This window comes from Coptis chinensis, chromosome 9 (genome assembly GCF_015680905.1).
Source record: "Coptis chinensis isolate HL-2020 chromosome 9, ASM1568090v1, whole genome shotgun sequence".
NCBI classification, from domain to species: Eukaryota; Viridiplantae; Streptophyta; class Magnoliopsida; order Ranunculales; family Ranunculaceae; genus Coptis; species Coptis chinensis.
In genome coordinates, this window is record NC_141464.1 from 18,194,016 (window position 1) to 18,201,413 (window position 7,398).

General features: G+C 37.1%; 2 pseudogenes; both read left to right on the forward strand.

Annotated features, from left to right (window-relative positions):
* Positions 1-3,714: 3,714 nt before the first annotated feature.
* Positions 3,715-5,301, forward strand: LOC147475086 ((S)-canadine synthase pseudogene; annotated as a pseudogene).
* Positions 3,760-4,359, forward strand: LOC147475087 ((S)-canadine synthase pseudogene; annotated as a pseudogene).
* Positions 5,302-7,398: the final 2,097 nt, after the last annotated feature.

The window sequence follows — 7,398 nt, forward strand, 5'->3', positions numbered from 1 at the left end:
ATTCCAATAAAACGTGAAAGGCGCCGCTATAAAGCAAGGCCAAATATTTCAATATTGGGCTATATATCGGATCCCCCCTCGAAACCGATATATATCGGATATATCGGTAGATATATATTCAAATTTTGTTTAAAATGTCGATATATCAGAACATATCGAAAATATTATTGATATATTAATAAAGATTGGTCAAAGCCAACAAAGTCAACGATCTATATCAGATATATTGTATATATCGATATATCAGAAAATCCGATATATATCATATACAAAATGTGTCAATATATCCATCCGATATATTACAATATCTCCATATCGAATACCTAAAAAACTGAAATATATTAGTGATATTTCGGAAATATAGGCGATATTTTGGTCCTTACTATAAAGAGCCAAAACTAAATCAATCAAGATGCTGCTATCAAAACAAGATTGCAATGACGTCCGAATAGCCAAAGGATGCTGGCAGCTGGGATGTAGCAGTTGGCATGCTGCTTCCAAAAAAATGTCGTTGTTAAGTCATTTTCTTCAATGGCAAGACAAGTTGAATAATACATTTGCAAGGACTAAGGAATCTAAGTAAGGTTAGATTCTCCCTTGGACAATTGGATTGTTTCATTTGATTGTCTATTTAAACCAATAATCTAACTTCAGTAGTTCAGTCTCTCATCTACGGACTTTTTTAAACAGCTACTGTGTATCGACGACAAATAGTTGCTGACTTTCTGCTAAACAGAGCTTATGCATTTGGTCCTCTGCGTTTCTATCAATTAATTCACTACAACATTTGGTCCTCTGATTTCATCAAGCATTACTTGGGTTTACTGGGGATGCAGGTTCTCCTCACAAACTGCTATTAATCGACTTACACGGTAAACCCACTCTCTAAGTTCCAATTGTTCAAAATACTTTGATTCATTATTTTACAAAAGAAAATGTGTTTTCCTTTGGAAAATACCGTTTTTCATGTTTGGTCGATAACATTAGACAGAAAAAGTTTTCCGACGAAATTATTTTACTCTCTTCCTTATACCCCTCCTGTCTCCTACAAAACCTGAAAACCTTTAATTCACAAAAAAAAAAGATATTTCCTCGATCATGTGTTTTTTCAAATCTAAAGCCTCAAAAAATATAAATAAATATTTTCCCATTAAAATTATAAAATTTTAGATTTCTCGTGTGCAATCAAAGTATCAAACAAAATGACATTCCATTTAAAAAATGTCATCGGATTTATTTTCTTGAAAAGAGGCTTGTCTTCTTTTTAAGAAAAAAATTCCAATCAATCAAGTCCATAAGGCTATATATGCTTGAATCCCCCCTTAAAATTCAAGATTAGGAAAGTATACGGTCAACAAGAAGCCAAAAAAGCATCCAACACCCCATTCATATATGTAACAAACGTACAATAGTTGTAATTAATTAAGTCGCACGTTTGCAAGGATAATCTTATGTGGGGGTGTGGATGAATGGGTCGGTTGGTTTTGGTCTTAAACTGATATTCGAACCGTTTTTATCGGTTTAGGTGTTATGAAAACCGAACAAAACTGTCACACAATGGTTAACCGAACCACAACCAAACCGGCCTATTTTTGCCAAACTGTAAACCGATCCAAACCGTAAACCGATCTATTTCTAATTTTTTAAACCGAACCAAACCAAATCAAGGGAGATATTTGACCCAACTCACGTGGTTTGGACGGTTTGAATGGTTTTATGCACACCCCTAATCTTATGTTGCGGAGACCATTACCAATCCGGCCAGTTTTTTCTGCTTTCATATGGGGAATAAAACCAGCATGATAATGAAAATTATAAGCTCGCCAAAATAGACTTTAGAGTTTTTGTAATAAGAGCATTACCAATAGGTTGTGTAAATTTACACAGCTACATAGGAGTCACATGTATTTTTAATATAGATTTACACAGTAATGGGTAAAAATACACATTCAAGAGTGAACTAATGGAATCTTTTTACAAAATTGCCAAAACAAATTGTGTTGGCTTTCTATTGGTTTAGATAAAGAGAATGCAAAACTTGTAGAGTCCCATTTTTTGAAGTAGTCGGTAGTTAGAACTAATTGGGTTAAAAAATGTGTAAAACTATATTTTCATTTTTAACCAATCATTTAAACATTTTTAAGTCAAAAATCATTTCACAACCCCATTGGCAGATGTTTTTTAGTGGGAATTGTGTAAATTTACACTAAAATTGTTTTACACAATCTCATTGGTGATGCTCTAAATGTAACGTGTGCAAAAGATTTAAAATTGTTGAAAACTGTGAGCTAGATGAATTTTTGGTATGACGATCTCTATGATGTCGAGCTCATCCTCCTAAAAATTCAAAACCTAAATTTAATTAGACTCCCCACCCTCTTCTCCAATGCATCCAAGTGAGATGTGGCTCACTACCGCACTTTAGAGATTAGAGCAACAAAAAAAAAACTACACTTTAGAGATGAAATTACAAGAATAACTTTCTCAAATTAAACACCAAACTCGAATTCTAAATGTCTAAAGACGTGTCATTTAAATCTTTATATCTATCCAACGGGCTATATTAAAGATAGCTAGGCATCCAACTTAAAACCAATTTGTGATAAGTGGAGCGGCCCCAATGTTTATATATTATTAATTGGCCAGGCTTGAGACACTTGATAGGATTAATGGATTGGATTATAATCTTACACGCCCGCTTACGTATGGCGTAATCTTGGTCCTAACATGTGGACAATTTTTAAACAGGAGACGTGGAGTAACATAGGCCCAACTTTTGGGCCAGATCGAGAAATAGACCATTCTGATACCATATTGAACATGGACAATTAATTTAAAACAAATTTGTGATAAGTGGAGTAGCCTCAGGATTTATATATTGATTGATTAGGCTTTAGACACTTGATGTAGGATTATATTTTCAATAGCCCACCGTACCGTTTATGACTTAAAACTACAAGTATATAACGAAAAAATATATATATATATATACTATTTTTCGACCATATTATTTTTTTTTTTTTTTTTTTTGTTTGTCTGTCTTCTACAAGTACATTTAAATATCTTTTTTATTTGTTTTGTTTGTTAATTATTATATTATAACGTTTTGGGTGGATTTATCACATTATTCTTTTTATAGCAAGTCTACAAGTGATTTATTTATTGATTATAATAAACTTCGTATGATTTTAATGTGATGATTTAACAATGTATTATCAATCTTCTACTTGCCAACAAAAGTGATATAGTCATTTTCAACAAATTAACCTATAGGAATTCAGAGAAATGGCATTGAGAATATGGTGACAATGGCAGCAGAGATGGAAGGGAGTTTATTGCTTGCTGGTGCTACCTTTGCAATTGTATTGACAATCTCAACCATAGTTCGAATTACATCATCGTCTTCGTCTTTCTCACAAATGACATGGCCAAGTGGTCCAAAAAAGTTACCAATCATCGGGAACTTGCACCAATTAGGAGGCGAGTTGCTCCATGTTACCTTAGCCAAACTAGCTAAAGTTCATGGTGGTGTAATGACGATTTGGATGGGTAGTTGGCGTCTTCCTCACAGGATTCAATGGTTAGTCATGACTCGGTGCGGGGCGGGCGCGTGTGGCTTTTGGTGAGTCCTCCCTCCTAACACAAAAGCCTTTGTACCCAAAGGGCACCCTTATGTTAGAGGTTCACCTCATATACCTCACTTCCTAGTGGTGGTTCACCAATGTGGGACTAAACAACACACAAGTATTTGAAATACACATGAAGATTCCAACAGTTCTTGTGAACAAGTCTATAGATTATGGAGCGCGTGACCTCACTTATTTGCATGAATTGCTTAGAGCTTCAGCAATGCATCCGCACAACATATCTAGCTCCGACGTCGGTCCCCTCTGGTATAATATTCGTAAGGGACTTCAAAGTGGAGCATTGAGTCCTCTCAGTGTTGCCTCACAAACACAACACCGAGAAAGGGACATGGAAAGAGTTGTTCATGAGATGAGAAGAGAAATAGCGAATAACAATGGCACCATCAAACCGCTTGACCACATCAAGAATAGTACTGCGAGATTACTAGGTCGCCTTATTTTTGGCCCAAGTTTTAATGATAACAAATTTATTGAATCCATGCTGTATGAGGTTGAAGATGTCATTCGCACTAGTAATTGTACTTTTCTCACCAATTCCTTTTATTATGCAAAGTACCTCCCTAGTCAAAGAAAAGCGACGCGAGAAGCAAAGCTCGGGAAGTATAGAATTGAAGAATTGGTGAGGCCACTCCTGTCTTCAAAACCTCCTACAAATGCCTACTTGTACTTCCTTCTCTCGCAGAATCTCTCAGAGGAGGTTACCATATTTTGAATATTTGAACTGTTCCTTCTTGGGGTGGACAGTGCTTCCTCTACCACTACATGGGCACTTGCGTACATGATCCGTAAACAAGAAGCCCAGGAGAAGCTCTACCAAGATATTAGAATGACTATAGGTGATGTTGATCTTGTGAAGATCGAAGATGTGAATAAATTGAAGTACTTGCAATCTGTAGTTAAAGAAACAATGAGAATGAAGCCAATAGCACCTCTTGCTCTCCCTCACAATGCTGGTAAGGATACTACATTGATGGGTACTAAGATAGTGAAGGGTACTCGAGTTATAGTAAATCTTTATGCCTTGCATCACAATGAAGACATATGGCATGAACCATACAAATTCATGCCGGAAAGATACCTGCAAGGAGAAGTTGGAAGTGTTACTCACAAAGCAATGGAACAATCACTTCTTCCATTTGGTGCTGGAATGCGTATTTGTGCAGGCATGGATTTGGGAAAGCTACACGTTGCTTTTGTGCTAGCTAACTTGGTGAATGATTTCAAATGGTCATGTGTTGAGGAGGGTAACTTGCCTGATATGACTGAGGAACTATTTGCGATTATCCTCATGAAAACTCCACTTGAGGGAAGAATTAGTCCCAGAAAAGTTTGTGGTTGAGTTGCTGATCGACCGGAATAAAACATGGAGTGCTAATAATATTAGTATTTACAAATTTCTGTCCATATAGATACTTTACCACTTTCGATCAGTTCGACAAATACATTGGGGATACGCTCCAATATATGTACTTAATGTATGTTAGAACTTAGAAGCACTCAGTATGTACCCTCATTCATTAAATGTTATATCATATCGGAATCAAATGCTTGAAGCACTGATTATCTAATGTAATTAATACATTATATATATTCTATAAAATGGCGGCGACCTACATAACAAATTAGTTTCAGAGCCGTCATCTACCGTTTTCATTGATCGACCACTAAATGAAATCCAAGAGGGAGAAAGACTCCAACAATCAACAATGCATGTTATATCGGTATTCCATTGCCCACTGGGCTTAATTAAAGCAACAGACTTCCCAGACATTTTCTTCACACTCCAAGCGTTCCACCAGTAGTACTCTGGTCTCTGGGCACTACGCCAGATTGGGTAGTTCCGTATTTCATGGGATACTAGTATGTGAACCGAGCTTCGCACCGGTTTTTCAAAAGTAGCCGGTGCACACGTAGTATTTTAAGAAAATTCTGCTCACGGATCATTCTAAGTTGATGCTTAATAGCTTCACGTATGTATATGATATATGTATATGCTCTGTAAGACCAAGTTGTAGAAAGCTGTATATACTTTTTCATGTATAGAGCGCGACCTGCGCTCAGATAAAGCATGATGGAGCGCGACATGCTCCTCGGGCATGACCGATGTCCAGTAGCTGGAGTGCGACCCGCGCTCTTCTCCAGTACAAACAGAGGGCACTGCGCGCCTCATGTTTCTTAAGTCACACCGACTGTTTTGTTTCTATTTTTTGTAACCTCTATATAAACAATTGTAATCTCTTTAGAATTCAATTAAGTAAATATCAAACTGAATTGAATTGAATCATCTGGTTTTACATGGTATCGGAGCCAAACCAATGAAATCCGCTGCGTATTACAACCACTAATCAAACCATCCTTGAATCTTTGAATCTCAAACCCAAATTTTTTGCCTATTTTTTTCTGCAATGGCTGAATCTAATAATAATTCTTCAAACGTCATTCATCACCACTATACCCCACAAGACAACTCAGCGTTCCCAAAAACTATTTCATTAGATGAGTCCAACTAGACCATATGGGCTCCTCTCATGCGGATGCGTATTGGAGCAAGGGGAAAGATTGATTTTTTTACTGGCGCAAAGGTTGAACCGGATATGAATTCGCCCGAATATGAAGTTTGGGCAACAGATAATGAAAAGGTGAAAAGTTGGCTTATTGATTCTATGGAGATTTCTCTTATGAATCGATATATTCGTCTTCCTACTGCAAAATACATTTGGGAGGCTGTGGAAAAGACCTTTTATGATGACTCTAATAAAACTCAAATTTTTGAATTGAATACGAAGTGCTTTGAAGCGGAGCAGAATGGGAGACCTATGTTTTCCTATTACAACGAATTGGTGGTCATGCTCTAGGAGATTGATCAAAGGGTGACCTCCCAGAATAACAATGTTGCAGCTGTAGTCCATGAAATGTCAACAATGTCCAGATTGTGGGTTGGTTTATATGTTTTTGCATGGACTAGATTCAGAGTATGATCAGGTGCGTGGAGAGATTCTTCGCAAGGAACCTAAATTTTCCTTGGAGCAAAGTTATGCTTACATTCGCAAGGTGCAATCGGAGAAACAGGCTATGGGGCACTCTGTATCAACTGAATCCTTTGTCTTGGTTGTTCATAGCAAGACAATTACTCCACCCGGTTTCTCTGGTCCTTCACGCCACCCTAAAGGTAAATCCAATCCTTATGCAGATAAAAAGTGCAGTGTTTGTGGAGAATTGGGTCATAGCAAGGAGAGATGTTATGAAGTGATTGGCTATCCTGATTGGTGGGACTTCGCAAAGAGGCCACGAAAGAATATAAGCAAGGCTGCCATTGCTAATGCTGTGTATGGACATCCAGACCATGCTTCGGCTAATGTAACTCAATCAGGTATGAATAGTAAAGTTATTTCGAATAGTACATGGATAATTGATTTAGGTGCATCTGACCATATGACAAATGACTCTAGCCTTGTGGAAAGTCTTAGAACTTCACCTCAAACCGTTATTTCTACTGCAGATGGTACTCCAACTCCGGTTAGTAGAGAAGGTTCTATTGTGTTATCTAAAACCCTCACTCTTGAATATGTCTTAGTTGTTTCCATCCCTTGCTTATAACCTATTATCTGTTTGTCAAATCATTCTAGCACTTGCATGTACTGTGATGTTCTATCCATCCTTCTGTGTTTTTCAGGACATTCTGACTCGACAAGTCCTTGGTTATGGTTTTAGAATGGGGGAAACTGTAACGTCCGTATTTAAAATACGTATT